The sequence below is a fragment of the Zalophus californianus genome, chromosome 11, assembly GCF_009762305.2.
Source record: "Zalophus californianus isolate mZalCal1 chromosome 11, mZalCal1.pri.v2, whole genome shotgun sequence".
NCBI lineage: Eukaryota > Metazoa > Chordata > Mammalia > Carnivora > Otariidae > Zalophus > Zalophus californianus.
In genome coordinates, this window is record NC_045605.1 from 75,291,332 (window position 1) to 75,307,693 (window position 16,362).

The 16,362-nt window shown below is 41.1% G+C and overlaps 1 protein-coding gene across 3 annotated transcripts in view; it reads left to right on the forward strand.

Moving 5' to 3' along the window:
- Positions 1–16,362, forward strand: part of NELL1 (neural EGFL like 1) — an 821,645-nt gene that overhangs the window by 502,110 nt on the left and 303,173 nt on the right. The gene's annotated exons all lie outside the window — the stretch shown is intronic.

Sequence of the window (16,362 nt, forward strand, 5' to 3'; positions counted from 1 at the left end):
AGTGGGATTACACTTGAATGCCAAATTTATAGAGAAGAAAACCTCATTATTTTAGACCCAGTTAACTGGGAATAGTATTACTGAAATTAGCAAGAGGAAGTCCCAAACTTTGTAAATATAAGGGCCTCAGAATCTGACACTCAAAATGAAAATTTTGACACATACTGTGTCATCTACGGCAACATCTCTTAATTTCTCTTTGATTGCTTGCCTAAGGAATATGGAGGATATGACACTAACTTCACAGTAGGTATTACTGTTCCTGTCTTTTCCATTCTGGCTGCTTTCCAGTCCATCCAGCACACGGTCGGAACCAGAGTGATTTTCCATGGTTGACCTGCAGGCAGGATGGCAGAATGGTAAAGAGCATAACTTCTGTAGCTGGACTGCTTGGTTGGAAGCCTGGCTCTATTATTTAGCTACCTGTGCCATCTTGAGGTAGTCACTTCACCAATCTGTGCCTCACTTTTACAATTAGTGATAATAATTATATCTACTTCCAGGTGTTGTTTCCATGGTTAGATGAGGTGTAAGTGCTTAGAGCAGTGCCTGGCATGCAGTGAGTACTATTGGGTATCTATCTGTCTGTCCTGTGATTCTATGCTGAAGATTGTCCTGTGTATCTACTTGACCTTCAGGATGGGATTTATACTTCTTAGCATGTTATGCTGGCTTTTCTGGATCTAGTTCCCACCTACTTCTAGCCTTATTTCCTGCTCTTTCCGCTGCGATAAAATATGTACTTGAGTCCAACCACTTATGGTGCTCCACGTCATTTTCCTGTGGAATAGGTTAATGGACAAGTGTACGGATTTTTGGATTCAATCTGCTGTGTTTAGAACTGGTCTCCTGCACTTTGCAATTCCATGAGCTTGGAAGTTACTCAGACTTCTCTGACTTGAGGGTTAAAGAGCTTGTACGTAGTATGTTCTCAGTTGTTCTGTCCTCATTTGAATATCATTTCCCATCATTTTTACTTGGCTTTTGCTTGTCCTTCAAAATGAAGTTAAATTTTTTAGCTCTTTTAAACAATCTACCTTTGCCCCTGCTCTGTGTCCCCTGCCTTGCACTCTCTGTCCTGCTATTATCACGTTGACTGTGACTGCTAATTTACTTAATCTATTTCCCTCACTGGCCTGGGAAGACAGACAGCATGTCCTTTTCATCTTTGTGTCCTTAAAGCTTAACATGTAGGCATTATTTAATAAATGTTTGTTGAGGAAAATAACTGATAAAATAGTTGTGAGGTTTAAGTAAAGTAACCTATGTTGTATTTGACACATAGTAAGAACCCCCTAAATACTAATGGCCTTTCCCTTAAAATTCACTTTTAGGTATTTAAGTCATGTGCGAAATGGGTGTTATACTTTTCTGAGAAGACTAAGAAAGTCAATAAATGAGGATCTTGCTCAAGGCACTAGTATTCTACATTTGGTTTCTGTTGGGATGTGTCTTTGGTCAGCAGAATAGTGAATGGTTTGTCACCAGATGCAAGTAATTCCATTTCATATAAATTGTGTTTTCTTTTACTCCAAGAATGCTGAAGCAATATAAAATGTAATACTATGAAAAAGTATGACCAGCTACCCACAAGCCCACCCCTATGACAGTAGTAACAGCTAGTATTTATGCGACACCTGTGAGCCAGGCATTATGCTAGGAGCCTGATGAAAAAAAATCTCATTTCAGTCATACCAGTTCTCAATGAAGAAGGTCGAATTACATCCCCATTATGTATATAGGGCATCCGAAGCTTAGAAAGGATGATTGAGGCAATTAACTATGCAGTCTGGGCCCGGGATGAGGTTAGACAGCGAGAAAGGGTTTTATGTAACCATGGAGTGAGTTGTCATGTGTATGAGTACAAGCTTGGAGAATGCAAACACCTTCCGTGGATTGTAGGTCATGTAGGAATAATACACTTCTCCTGAGAGAGTAATAAGGGAAATGGACTTTTGGGACATGAACAAAAGACCTGATAATAGCTGGATAATGGAGGAAGCGTTCTCTGAAGAGGATAAGGATTTAGGGAAATTTGTTTCCCATCAGCAGAAACTCCAGAAGTCATAGCCAGGATTTGTGGGAGAAAGGAAGCAGCAGAATCAATGTTGAGTTTGAACTGAGATGGATACAGGAAAGATTGTGTTTTTGGAGTGTGCATCAGTGGGGCCTGGTTAGCTTCATCTTAATATCCCAGTGGTGGTTCCTGAGGTAGAGTCAAGAGAATCATAGGTGCAGAAAGCAGCTTACAGACAGATGACAGAAAATGACAGCCAGAATAGAGAATTGGACTCCTGTTGTTGCCACCCAGCATTTTTTCACCTGTTGGTAACTATTCCTCAGTTTCCTTCTGGAAGCCACCTCTCCTTGCTTTCAGTCCATATGGCTTTAGCATTGAAACCCATCCCCTTTCTCTGAGACACTTAGAGCAGTGCATTTTCCTGGCCACAAGGATTAGTTGAGGGTTTGACAAGTCACTTAAGCAGATTCAATTATTTGCACCCACACCCCACCCCCCAGCCCTGCTTCTGGTTATATTGTCTCACTCTTCTGCCAGGGGAGGAATCCGGAAGGATATGACCAGGAGCAGTTGTGGCCATTTGGGAACCACAGGGAGAAGCTGTCTTAGAATGAAGCCAACACAGAATTGTGTGGGGAGACAAAGTTGTACTAGATCCAGAAAATACTGTTGGAGCTTCTATACCCAGCCATGCCTGAAGTAAGACTACCCCTAGTTTTGATTAATCCCGTTTAGTTGGTTTTTCTGTCATTTTCTAATGAAGTGCTAACTTCTGATTTGGTAACTCGTCTTCTCCATGAAGGAAAGCAGTATGAATTATTAAGATTCCAATGGAAAGATCTTTGTTTTTCTTTTCTTTTCTTTGAGTAGGCTCCATGCCCAGCATGGAGCCGAATGCAGGCCTTGAACTCAGGACCCTGAGATCAAGACCTAAGCTGAGATCGAGTCAGATGCTTAACTGACTGAGCCACCCAGGTGCCCCAAATCTTTGTATTTCTATGAGAATAAGATATATTTAGAGTGAAAATTATATGAATCAGGGTGGTCAGGGTTCTAATTATTAAGCCAGAGAGAGTGCAGTATTTTAAATGGAAGAATAATTAGCAGATTTGACTACAAACTTGTACATTCCCCCCCCCACCGCCCATGCATGGTCAAATTATCAACCTCAGTATTTTCGAATGAGTTTTTTCTTATTCACCAAATGATTAATTATCATATAAACACATATGTGGGGTTTTGTAGATGGTTTTCTCCTCTCCACTCTACTCTGGAACCTTTCAGTTCAGGTCAATAAAACAGTCACCACTTTGCATCATTCACACCATCCTCAGAACCTGCAGGGTTCTTCTTTGCCCCTGGCTTTTGGAATTAAAAATATCATTTCCCTCTTCTTTAGCATGGTGCTATTTTGATTCCTTATCAGCTGCCAGCTGGATTTGAAGGCCTACAGCCTCATCACCCAGATTGGTAGAGGAAAGTTGTCATATTTTGTCTCTGGCTGATAGGAATTAAAGCACAAATAAACTGAAAAGAAGTACCCTTTGGGTAAGATTAAACCAATGGCTCTAATTCAGATCATTCCATAAGTTGTATTGTCTTGAGCACAACACTCTGTTTTTGACATTGCAGCTTAAAGTATGGGGGGCAAGGAGTAAAAACAGTAACTTCTAATCTTTTATATCATGGTATGCATAGAAATGATAATATTTGATAGGCACGTGGATATAAATAGATGAGGCTGCTCATTGCTGAGGATCACCTGGCTGGGCTGAGGGCATCATTGCTCAGCACACTGTATCCTATTCTGGCACTCTGATCAGAAAGCTCCTGGATTTGCAACTACACATAGTTGGATTTTGGTCCTAGCCTCGCCACTAACTATATTCTTGGGCCATTCTCCTTTCCTTTTGGTCCTCAGTTGTGCATCCTTAAATCAGGAATGTGAAGTCTAGTCCAAATGTAAATGTCTACATATCTGGAGCATGAATGGACCTAATCAATGGGAGTTTATGAGATGCACTGAGGCATTAAGCATGAAAACACCAGAAAGAAGATCATTATTTAGATGTGTTTAATTATTGCTGAGCGTACTCTTCAAAAAAACAAAACAAAACAAAGAAATGAAGAAACAACCTACATTAAGATACCTGTAATGCAGTATATGATGGAGAGTGTTAGGGTCTGGGTCATGCACACAGAGAATATTCATAGAACTTCTGAACTAAAAGGAGGAGTTGAGATAATTCCCCACAAGAATATTCTCTTAAAACCATCAGAGTATATATACATCAGGCAGCATGCAAATATATAATTGTGTCTGCTTAGAGCCAACTTACAGTTATCCTTTGGTAGCATGAAACGAAAAGCATATAAATATATCTGTAAGTTATTGACGAACCTACTTTTCCTTAGCCAAGACTTTAGCACATAGAATTAGAGACATTTCCATACCAATAACCCATTAGCACGCAGCAGGAGCAGGGACTGACAACTTTCTTGGGACAGGCCAGCCCTAAATCCACCCGCTAGGGATAATTGGGGGCACATGATCAAAGGGTAAGGAAATAGAAAAGACTACCAGTGCCACCAGTGGATGTCTGTTCTGGTGGGCAAACTCCTGGTGCAGAGAGCCAACAATTAGTGATCATAGTCTAGGTAGTGGTGTGAGGGAGTGCTATGGTCTGAATATTTGTGTCTCCCTCAAACTTATATGTTGGAATCATACACCCCAGAGGTGCGGGTGGTAAGATGGAACCCTCAAGAACGGGATTAGTGCCTTATAAAAGAGGCTCCAGAGAAATCTCTAACCACTTCCACCCTGTAAGGACAGAGTGAGGAGATGCTGGCTCTGAATCAGGAAGGATATGACCATATGGGCACCTTGTTCTAGTATTTGCAAGTCTCCAGAGCTATAAGAATAAATTTCTTCTGTTTTTAAGTCACCCAGCCTGTGGTATTAGTCCTGATAGCCTGAATGGACTAAGACAGGGAGATTCCAGGTGATGGAATGGATCTCAAGTAGATTTTTGGCTTTAAGATGGCGTCTTTTGGGTATTTGGTTTCTAGACACTAGGATGTTTTTCAGGAACAAGTTCAAGGATAAGGCTTCCATATATCAGAGATTTGTGAAATCCAATCAGTTTTACTACCCTAATACTGATCTGGAGGACATATATGCCTTATGCCTTAGGTTGGGGTTGATCTGTGGAGTAAAAGGGGGAGGTAGGTTCGTGACCCACTTATTCCTGACATATCCTGTAACCATGCAGCAATTTTTTTTTCTGATGCCACTGAAGGAAGCTGCTTCAACTTAAAAACTTAGCGTCATGTTGCATATTTTAGGGCATCAGACTGAACCTCAAAATGCACCCAGGTATATGTTGATAGCCGATATTAAAATTATCCAAAAGTAGTCAACTGCTTTTTCTGTAATTAGTGGACAATTAGGAATTAATCTGAAATGGAGCTTAAATAGAAACTTCTCATTTCTTGAAAAAATAGGTATGGTTTGAGATTTTGCTTTTTTATGTTCAGGCTGCGAGTAGAGCTAGCAAAAGAAGGGAAACACTTGCAATAAGTCAGAGGGTAGGAAGAATGATATGAAAGCCTTGAGTTTTAGATGTTAATCTTTTTGAAGGCAGCTGTTGATCACTTAAACGTAGTTTTGTATTCCACGACCTCTCAGCACCTACCTCTTGATCAGTAACTTCACCAACTGAGTAGTTCCTGAACTTAGAGTGTACAAATGCTAACAGGTGGAATATCCTGGTCTGTGCTCAGAAGTATGACATCTGAGTAAATCTATAAAAATCACATCATTGTAGGTGTGCTTGGGTAGCTCAATTGGTTAAGCCTTTGACTCCAGCTCCGGTCATGATCTCAGGGTGGTGGGATCAAGCCCCATACAGGGCTCCACACTCAACGTGTAGTTTGCTTCCCTTGCCCTTGACTCCTCCCCCGCACTTGCACATGCGCTTTCTCTCTAAAATAAATAAATCTTTAAAAAAAATCACATTTTAAGTAAATCAAACATCTCTTTGGGTCAGGATTAATCTAGAAATAGTATGAGATACTCACTGATGGATAATCAAGGCATTTTAGAGGTGGAAGCACCCATAGGGATCTTTTCTTCTATTTATAGGTCAGGATGTCCTGCGGAAAGGATGTGGTTATAATCTCTTAATAACAGAATGAGGCTAAGAACTGAAGTTTTTAATTTTGGGAAATCTTTTCATTATTCTGTGATATCTTCCTAGATTTTGTTTCACAACTACTTCGGTATACAACTATATGTACATACAGCTATAGTGATGGAGTGATAACCATGATTTGCATAGCAATTTGCCTGTTTTCAAAGTAATTTTCACTCTATTATTTCCTAGGTAATCCTTGCGGGAGATATTGTCTTAGACCCTGCTTTACAGATGATGAAACTGAGTGTAAATAGGGGAAGTAACTTGCTCAAGGCCACACAACGAAGACATACTAGAGCGCAGACTCTTTGAATACAGAATATACTTTTCTTCCAACATTTGATTATAAAGGCGGCTTTGTACTGTAACATCCACCCTGTGACATTTTTGAGAGTGAAAGAGGGAGTTTATTAATGATTTCACTGATAAGATAGTACCCTTTTAGACAAACTGTGATAGAATATGTGGTCATCTTATAATTCACCTTCTACTACTTGGTCATCCGAGAATATGTCAGATGGCTAAAATCCGGGATGTAATGGTCAAAAAAAAAAAAATCTTGATCTTAGTTTGGGGATTGGAGGCCTGGGATGGTTTGAACAAGTTATTTTTAAGCTAACAAATGAGGATGACTAGACAGAGGTCAGAGGTTTGCAGAGGGGAGTGGTGTGGGGAAAAAAGAAAGATGTCTGTGTAAACGGAACAATGTGGACCAGTTGCAAGAAAGAGCATAACCAGGTGGAATATCCTGGTCTTTTGGAACGACTCCCTCTACATATGCTTGGTTGTTCAACTACCAAAGTTGCATGAGAATTGTAGGCCACAGGTCTATGCCAAGAATTTTTCATAGCGTTAGGCAATGAAAGTGATAAATGTGTCTCTGTGAAGTCAGCCTATGTTAAATATAAGACTAATTGCAAGACTAAATGGAACACTCATAATAATACCTGGAGAAAATGTAACAATGGAAAAACAAAACAGCCATTTCTTTGCTACCCAAGGAATTACATTATGGAAATTGCACCATCAGAATGAATTAATAGCTGGCTTAACAAAATTTAGTGCCCAGCAAACAAATGCATAAATTAAGCATCTTGAGTAAGGTGAATGTTAAAGAAATGCTTGCTCAGTTTGTCAAAAGAGGACTTGGTGTGGAGGGAATGGGGTGAGTGAAAAGGGAGCTTGGAATTTGGATAGCAGGAGAGCATGCACATGCCCACGGGAGCCGAAGTCTTTTGAACTGCCTGGATATTCATCTTTGCCCCCCAACCATTTCCAGTAGTGTCTGGACAAGCTTGTGTCTGTTGCTAACTCCTTGGCTGTAAAGGTGGCAGACACACTGGTGATCACTGATGAAAAGACCAACAAGCTGAACTGTGCTGCCTGGTTAGTAAGCTGCTGCTTTCCCATTAAGTGGAGTTTCACTGTGTCCCTTCTTTTCACGGTACATTTCACAACCATTTCTGGAAGAGCCCAGCTGTTCTGAGATGGCCCCCCGGGGGGGGGCGGGTAGGGGGGAGGGGTGTCAGTGCGATTGTGTGTAGCTCAGGGATGTCTGAGCTGCTGAGCAGGCCTCATTGCCTTCAGACACTTGCTGCATTGCTTTCCAGAAGCACATCCCTTCACCTTTCTCTGACATGGGAGGGAGTGGAAGAGAATGATCATGATCTGAAATGACAGACATGCTGGATGGGGATGAGCTAATTTACAGGGGGAAGTGCAGTCTACAAATGAAGAACAAAGAGAATAAGGGCCCCATGGATGGTCTTGAGGCCTTTAATGGAGACTAGTGAGAGCATCCTTAGCAGTGGGTAGATTGGTCTCAGAACAGTGGTTTGGGGTGTCAATATTTTCCTCACTGTGGTTAGCAGGGTTTATCCTACCTGTCCATAGAAACTACTAAATCTGACACCTTGGCTTAAGTTTGATAACCTGTGCTCTTCAGACTTTGTTTCTCAGGAAAAGTAATTGCCTTGTTTTTTTAGTGGTTGAAAACAGAACAGCTCTCCTTAGGAAACCCCCAGGGTATATTGTAAGGCAAATAGGCTTTTCTGCTTGCATCATCTACTACAGAGCTAACAACTAAACTTGAAATTTCTTAGTAAAATGCACTTTCCGAAATAGATTTGGAGGGAGAATTGCGTTGCAGTTTGACAAGATTACAGTCAGGCAAACATCTGGGGTGGGGGGAGGAAACAAGCCCAGTGTAGGTGGGAAACGGGAAATGAGGATATTTTGTTAAAGAAGTTGCCTCTCATCCATTTGTGTGGTAATCACTCTGTGCCTCCTCTTCCCTCCTGTTTCCTGAAACAATCTGATTATTGTGTTGCCTGATTGCAGATTAAATTCTATTTTTAAATATGTTCATGAGAATATGCTAGTAAAATGAAATTTAAAACCTATCCAGTTCTTTCTTAAAAGGTTTATTTGATTGTGCCTACCTGTTCAGTTCATTATTGACCCTTGTTACCTCCACTTCTAATGGGAATCACCCTGTGCTCTCTTTACTTTTATGAATTTGTACAGCTGCTGTTTCTGCTTGGAATGTTCTCAAGGTTTTTTTTTTAAATTTTTTATTGTTATGTTAATCACCATACATTACATCATTAGTTTTTGATGTCCTGTTCCATGATTCATTGTTTGTGCATAACACCCAGTGCTCCACGCAGAACTGCCCTCTTTAATACCCATCACCGGGCTAACCCATCCCCCCACCCCACTCCCCTCTAGAGCCCTGTTTGTTTTTCAGAGTCCATCATCTCTCATGGTTCCTCTCCCCCTCCGACTTACTCCCCTTCATTCTTCCCCTCCTGCTATCTTCTTCTTTTTTTTTTCTTAACATATATTGCATTATTTGTTTCAGAAGTACAGATCTGTGATTCAAAAGTCTTGCACAATTCACAGCGCTCACCGTAGCACATACCCTCCCCAATGTCTATCACCCAGCCACCCCATCCCTCCCACCCCCCACCACTCCACAACCCTCAGTTTGTTTCCTGAGATTAAGAGTTCCACATATCCGTGAGGTCATATGATACATGTCTTTCTCTGATTGACTTATTTCACTCAGCATAACAACACCTTCCAGTTCTATCCACGTCGTTGCAAATGGCAAGATCTCATTTCTTTAGATAGCTGCATAATATTCCATTGTGTATATATACCACCTCTTCTTTATCCATTCATCTGTCGATGGACATCTTGGCTCTTTCCACAGTTTGGCTACTGTGCGCATTGCTGCTATAAACATTGGGGTGCACGTACCCCTTCAGATCCCTACATTTGTATCTTTGGGGTAAATACCCAGTAGTGCAATTGCTGGATCGTATGGTAGCTCTATTTTCAACTGTTTGAGGAACCTCCATACTGTTTTCCAGAGTGGTCGCACCAGCTTGCATTCCCACCAAGAGTGTAGGAGGGTTCCCCTTTCTCTGCATCCCCACCAACATCTGTCCTTTCCTGACTTGTTAATTTTAGCCATTCTGACTGGTGTGAGGTGGTATCTCATTGAGGTTTTGATTTGGATTTCCCTGATGCCGAGCGATGTTGAGCACTTTTTCATGTGTCTACTGGCCATTTGGATGTCTTCTTTGGAAAAATGTCTGTTCATGTCTTCTGCCCATTTCTTGATTGGATTATTTGTTCTTTGGGCGTTGAGTTTGATAAGTTCTTTATAGATTTTGGATACTATCCCTTTATCTGATATGTCATTTGCAAATATTTTCTCCCATTCTGTCGGTTGTCTTTTGGTTTTGTGGACTATTTCTTTTGCTGGGCAAAAGCTTTTTATCTTGATGAAATCCCAATAGTTCATTTTTGCCCTGGCTTCCCTTCCTTTGGCGATGTTTCTAGGAAGAAGTTGCTGTGGCTGAGGTCAAAGAGGTTGCTGTCTGTGTTCTCCTGTAGGATTTTGATGGACTCCTGTCTCACGTTTAGGTCTTTCAACCATTTGGAGTCTATTTTTGTGTGTGGTGTAAGGAAATGGCCCAGTTTCATTCTTCTGCATGTGGCTGTCCAATTTTCCCAACACCATTTGTTGAAGAGACTGTCTTTTTTTCCATTGGACATTCTGTCCTGCTTTGTCAAAGATGAGTTGACCATAGAGCTCAGGGTCCATTTCTGGGCTCTCGGTTCTGTTCCATTGATCTATGTGTCCGTTTTTGTGCCAGTACCATACTGTCTTGATGATGACAGCTTTGTAATAGAGCTGGAAGTCCGGAATTGTGATGCCGCCAGCTTTGCTTTTCTTTTTCAATATTCCTCTGGCTATTCGGGGTCTCTTCTGGCTCCATACAAATTTTAGGATTATTTGTTCCATTTCTTTGAAAAAAGTGGATGGTATTTTGATGGGGATTGCACTGAATGTGTAGATTGCTCTAGGGAGCATTGACATCTTCACAATGTTGGTTCTCCCAATCCATGAGCATGGAAGGTTTTTCCATTTCTTTGTGTCTTCTTCAATTTCTTTCATGAGTATTTTATACTTTTCTGAGTACAGATCATTTGCCTCTTTGGTTAGATGTATTCCTAGGTATCTTATGGTTTTGGGTACAATTGTAAATGGGATCGACTCCTTGATTTGTCTTTCCTCTGTCTTGTTGTTGGTGTATAGGAATGCCACTGATTTCTGTGCATTGATTTTATATCCTGCTTTATTGAATTCCTGTCTGAGTTCTAGCACTTTTGGGGTGGAGTCTTTTGGGTTTTCCACATACAGTATCATATCATCTGCAAAGAGTGAGAGTTTGACTTCCTCTTTGCCGATTTGGATGCCTTTGATTTCTTTTTGTTGTCTGATTGCTGTGGCTAGGACTTCTAATACTATGTTGAATAGCAGTGGTGAGAGTGGACATCCCTGCCGTGTTCCTGACCTTAGGGGAAAAGCTCTCAGCTTTTCCCCATTGAGAATGATATTCGCTGTAGGTTTTTCATAGATGGCTTTTATGATATTGAGGTATGTACCCTCTATCCCTATACTCTGAAGAGTTTTGATCAAGAAAGGATGCTGTACTTTGTCCAATGCTTTCTCTGCATCTATTGAGAGGATCATATGATTCTTGTTCTTTCTTTTGTTAATGTATTGTATCACGTTGATTGATTTGCGGATGTTGAACCAGCCTTGCAGCCCAGGGATAAATCCCACTTGGTCGTGGTGAATAATCCTTTTAATGTACTGTTGGATCCTATTGGCTAGTAGTTTGGTGAGAATTTTTGCATCCATGTTCATCAAGGATATGGGTCTGTAATTCTCCTTTTTGATGGGGTCTTTGTCTGGTTTTGGGATCAAGGTAATGGTGGCCTCATAAAATGCGTTTGGAAGTTTTCCTTCCATTTCTATTTTTTGGAACAGTTTCAGGAGAATAGGTATGAATCCTTCTTGAAATGTTTGGTAGAATTCCCCTGGGAAGCCATCTGGCCCTGGGCTTTTGTTTGTTGGGAGATTTCTGATGACTGCTTCAATTTCCTTAGTGGTTATAGGTCTGTTCAGGTTTTCTATTTCTTCCTGGTTCCATTTTGGTAGTTGATACATCCCTAGGAATGTACCCATTTCTTCCAGGTTATCTAATTGCCTTGCATAGAGTTGCTCATAATATGTTCTCAGAATTGTTTGTATTTCTTTGGTGTTGGTTGTGATCTCTTCTCTTTCATTCATGATTTTGTTGATTTGGGTCATTTCTCTTTCTTTTTAATAAGTCTGGCCAGGGGTTTATCAATCTTGTTAATTCTTTCAAAGAACCAGCTCCTAGTTTCGTTGATCTGTTCTACTGTTCTTTTGGTTTCTGTTTCATTGATTTCTGCTCTGATCTTTATTATTTCTCTTCCCTGTTGGGTTTAGGCTTTTCTGGCTGTTTTTTCTCTAGCTCCTTTAGGTGTAGGGTTAGGTTGTGTATTTGAGACCTTTCTTGTTTCTTGAGAAAGCCATGTATTGCTATATACTTTCCTCTCAGGACTGCTTTTGCTGTATCCCAAAGATTTTGAACCGTTGTTTTTTCATTTTCATTGGTTTCCATGAATTTTTTTAATTCTTCTTTAATTTCCTGGTTGACACATTCATTCTTTAGTAGGATGCTCTTTAGCCTCCATGTGTTTGAGTTCTTTCCTACTTTCCTCTTGTGATTGAGTTCTAGTTTCAAAGCATTGTGGTCTGAAAATATGCAGGGAATAATCCCAATTTTTTGGTACTGGTTGAGACCTGATTTGTGACCTAGGATGTGATCAATTCTGGAGAATGTTCCATGGGCACTAGAGAAGAATGTGTATTCGTTGCTTTTTGGATGGAATGTTCTGAATATGTCTGTGAAGTCCATTTGGTCCAGCATGTCATTTAACGTCTTTATTTCCTTGTTGATCTTTTGCTTAGATGATCTGTCCATTTCCATCAGGGGGGTATTAAAGTCCCCCACTATTATTGTATTGTTGTCAATGTGTTTCTTAGCTTTTGTTATTAATTGCCTTATAAAGTGGCTGCTCCCATGTTAGGGGTGTAGATGTTTACAGTTGTTAGATCTTCTTGTGGGATAGACCCTTTAGGTAGGATATAGTGTCCTTCTTCATCTCTTATTACAGTCTTTGTTTTAAAATCTAATTTGTCTGATATAAGGATCGCCACCCCAGCTTTCTTTTGGTGTCCATTAGCATGGTAAATGATTTGCCACCCCCTCACTTTCAATCTGGGGGTGTCTTTGGGTCTAAAATGAGTCTCTTGCAGACAGCATATGGATGGGTCTTGTTTTTTAATCCAATCTGATAGCCTGTGTCTTTTGATTGGGGCACTTAGCCCATTTACATTCAAGGTAACTATTGAAAGGTATGAATTTAGTGCCACCGTATTGCCTTTAAGGTGATTGTTACTGTATATCGTCTCTGTTCCTTTCTGAACTGTGCTGCTTTTAGGCTCTCTGCTTAGAGGACCCCTTTCAATATTTCTTGGAGGGCTGGTTTCGTGTTTGGAAATTCCTTTACTTTTTGTTTGTCCTGGAAGCTTTTTATCTCTCCTTCAATTTTCAATGAGAGCCTAGCTGGATATAGTATCCTTGGCTGCATATTTTTCTCGTTTAGTACTCTGAAAATCTCATGCCAGTCCTTTCTGGCCTGTCAGGTCTCTGTGGATAGGTCTGTTGCCAATCTAATATTTCTACCATTGTAGGTTACATATCTCTTCTCCTGAGCTGCTTTCAGGATTTTCTCTTTGTCTCTGAGACTCGTAAGTTTTACTATTAGATGTCGGGGTGTTGACCTATTTTTATTGATTTTGAGAGGCGTTCTCTGTGCCTCCTGGATTTTGATGCTTGTTTCCTTCCTCACATTAGGGAAGTTCTCTGCTATTATTTGCTCCAATATACCTTCTGCCCCTCTCTCTCTTTCTTCTTCTTCTGGGATCCCAATTATTCTAATGTTGTTTCGTCTTATCGTATCGCTTATGTCTCGAATTCTGCCCTCGTGATCCTGTAGTTGTTTCTCTCTCTTTTTCTCAGCCTCCTTATTTTCCATCATTTGGTCTTCTATATCGCTGATTCTCTCTTCTGCCTCATTTATCCTAGCGGTTCGTGCCCCCATTTTTGATTGCACCTCATCAATAGCCTTTTTGATTTCGACTTGGTTAGATTTTAGATCTTTTATTTCTCCAGAAAGGGTTTCTCTAATAACTTCCACGCTTTTTGCAAGCTCAGCTAGTATCTTTAAAGTCATGATTCTGAACTCTAGGTCCGACATCGTAGTAATGTCCGTATTTGTAGGTCCCTGGCAGATGGTGCTACCTCTTGTTCTTTTTGCTGAGGTGATTTCTTTCGTCTTTTCATTTTGTCCCGAGGAGAATGGATGAATAAGAGAACAAAATGCTAACAGGTTAACAACGTCCCCAGCTAATATACTCTATACAAATCAGAAAAGACCTGAAACCAGGGGGAAAGAACAGGAAAGGAAGAAAAAAGAAAGAGGAAAAAAAAAAGAAATTGAAAAAGATAAAAACAAAAACAGAACAAAACAAAACAAAAAAACCCGAATATGATCAAATATGATCAGGCTAGTGCATAGATCAGTGCCACACACTAGATTTTGGGCGTATTTTGGTCTGTTAGAAGAAACTGCCTCCTAAAATTTTAAAGGAAGAAAGACTTATCTATGTACAAAATAAGGGTTGATACAATGAAGGGATGGAAGATGACTGTAAAGATGAAAAGTATAAAAGATTTTATAAAAGGAATTGATACGATAAGTTGTTTGAAAAAAGAAAGAAGATTTAAAAAAAAGAAAAGAAAAATAAAAGGGAGGGAATGTGATCAGGCAGGAGACTAGAACAAGGCCATATACTAGTGATTTATGGTATATTTTGATCTGTTAGAAGAAACTGTATCTCAAAATTTTAAAGAGAGAACAACTTTTATATATATATGCCAAAAATAAGGGTAACTACTATGAAGGGATAAAATATGACTCTAAAAATGAAAAATAAAAAATGTTTTTTAAAAAGGGATAAGATGTTGGTTGAAAAAGGGAAAAAGAAAAATTCAAAAAAAAAAACAGTTAAAAAAATTAACTTTGAAAAACTAATGAATCATGGTAAAAAAGCCATGAATTCTATGTGCAGTATTCCCCTAGCGCTGGAGTTCTCCCGTTCTCTTTGATCGGTAAACTTGTTCTTGCCTTGCTGGCTGTTTGTGCTGATCTTCTGGGGGAGGGGCCTGTTGCCGTGGTTCCCAAATGTCTTTGCTGAAGGTGGAATTGCCCTGCCCTTGCCGTTCCGGGTAAGCAATCTGCTTGGGTTTGCTTTCAGGAGCTTTTGTTTCCTCTAAGCTCTCGGTACAGCTTTGGAGGATGAGAGTGAAAGTGGTGGCCTCCCAATCTCCGCCTGGAGGAGCAGAGAACTCAGAGCCCTGCTCCTTATTGCGCCCCCAGAGAAAAAGCAGTCACTCCCGTGTCCCCGGTCTCCGGCCACACTCCGTGCTCACCCAGCCTGTGATCGAGCATTTCTATCTCTGGCACCCGACCCGTGTGGAGTCTCCAAACCCAGCAGATCCTTGCAGTGTGCTCCCGTGCTGCTCCTCCCCGGGGAGGAAGGGGAGTCTCCCCGGCTCTGCCGCTTGTTGGGTCCCTGCTGGAGGAGCAGTCGCCCAACTGGGCCGCAGGTCACAGTTTATGGCAACCCTGAGCTGAGAGCCCGCGCATCGGCTGCAGAGATGGAGCCGGCTTCCCCGCTCCGATACCTGGGAGCTCTGCGGCACTCAGGCACCCCCGGTCTTTCTGTGACCCCGAGGGTCCTGAGACCACACTGTCCCGCGAGGGTTCCACCCCCCGCTTAGCCACTGGAGCGACGTCCCTCAGCAGAGCCGGCTTCTAAAAGTTCTGATTTTGTGCTCCGCGGCTCTATCACTTGCCAGAAGCGGCCAACGGAGGCCCCCTCCCCTGCCAACTATCCTCCCGACTATCTCCTCAGATTCACTTCTCCTCACGTCCTACCTTCCAGGAAGTTGTCGCTTCTCTGTTCAGACAGTTGTTGCTTTCCTTTTCTTTGATCTCCTGTTGAGTTCTTAGGTGTTCAGAATGGTTTGATCCCTACTCAGCTGAATTCCTGAGACTGGATGAAATCCAGGTCTCCTACTCCTCCTCCATCTTGCTCCGCCCCCATTCTCTAGGTTTTTAACTGTTGAGAAAAATTTCCCTCCTCTTTTAAGAATCAACTCAAGCTTTACCTCACTGAGGACTTTCCCAATTCCCAATATCACTCAAACATACTCTTTCCTTTCTGCTCCCATGGCAAGACATTCTTAAGTCCATACCAACACTTAGCATATTCATCATAGCTTCTCTTTATGGAGCTCTGTTCATATCAGGCTGCGATTCCCTCAAAGGCAGACAGAGCTATTTTCTTTCTTAGCTTTGTGGCCTAGGACAGTGTTGAGTACATAAAGAACAATTAATGAATGGATGTCCAATATTACCCATTCACATTTATGGCATTTATTTTCCAAGGTTCCCTCACTTCATACCATGGCATATAATTTTTACCTCTACTCAACAGTCTCTCTGTAATTACATACTAGCTTTTGCTGGAAACCAGAGATAGATACAAACTGGTATGACTTGGCTTGAACATGTTAATGCTACATGGGGTGGATTTACTTCTGTACTGTGTAGGTAACAGAAGTG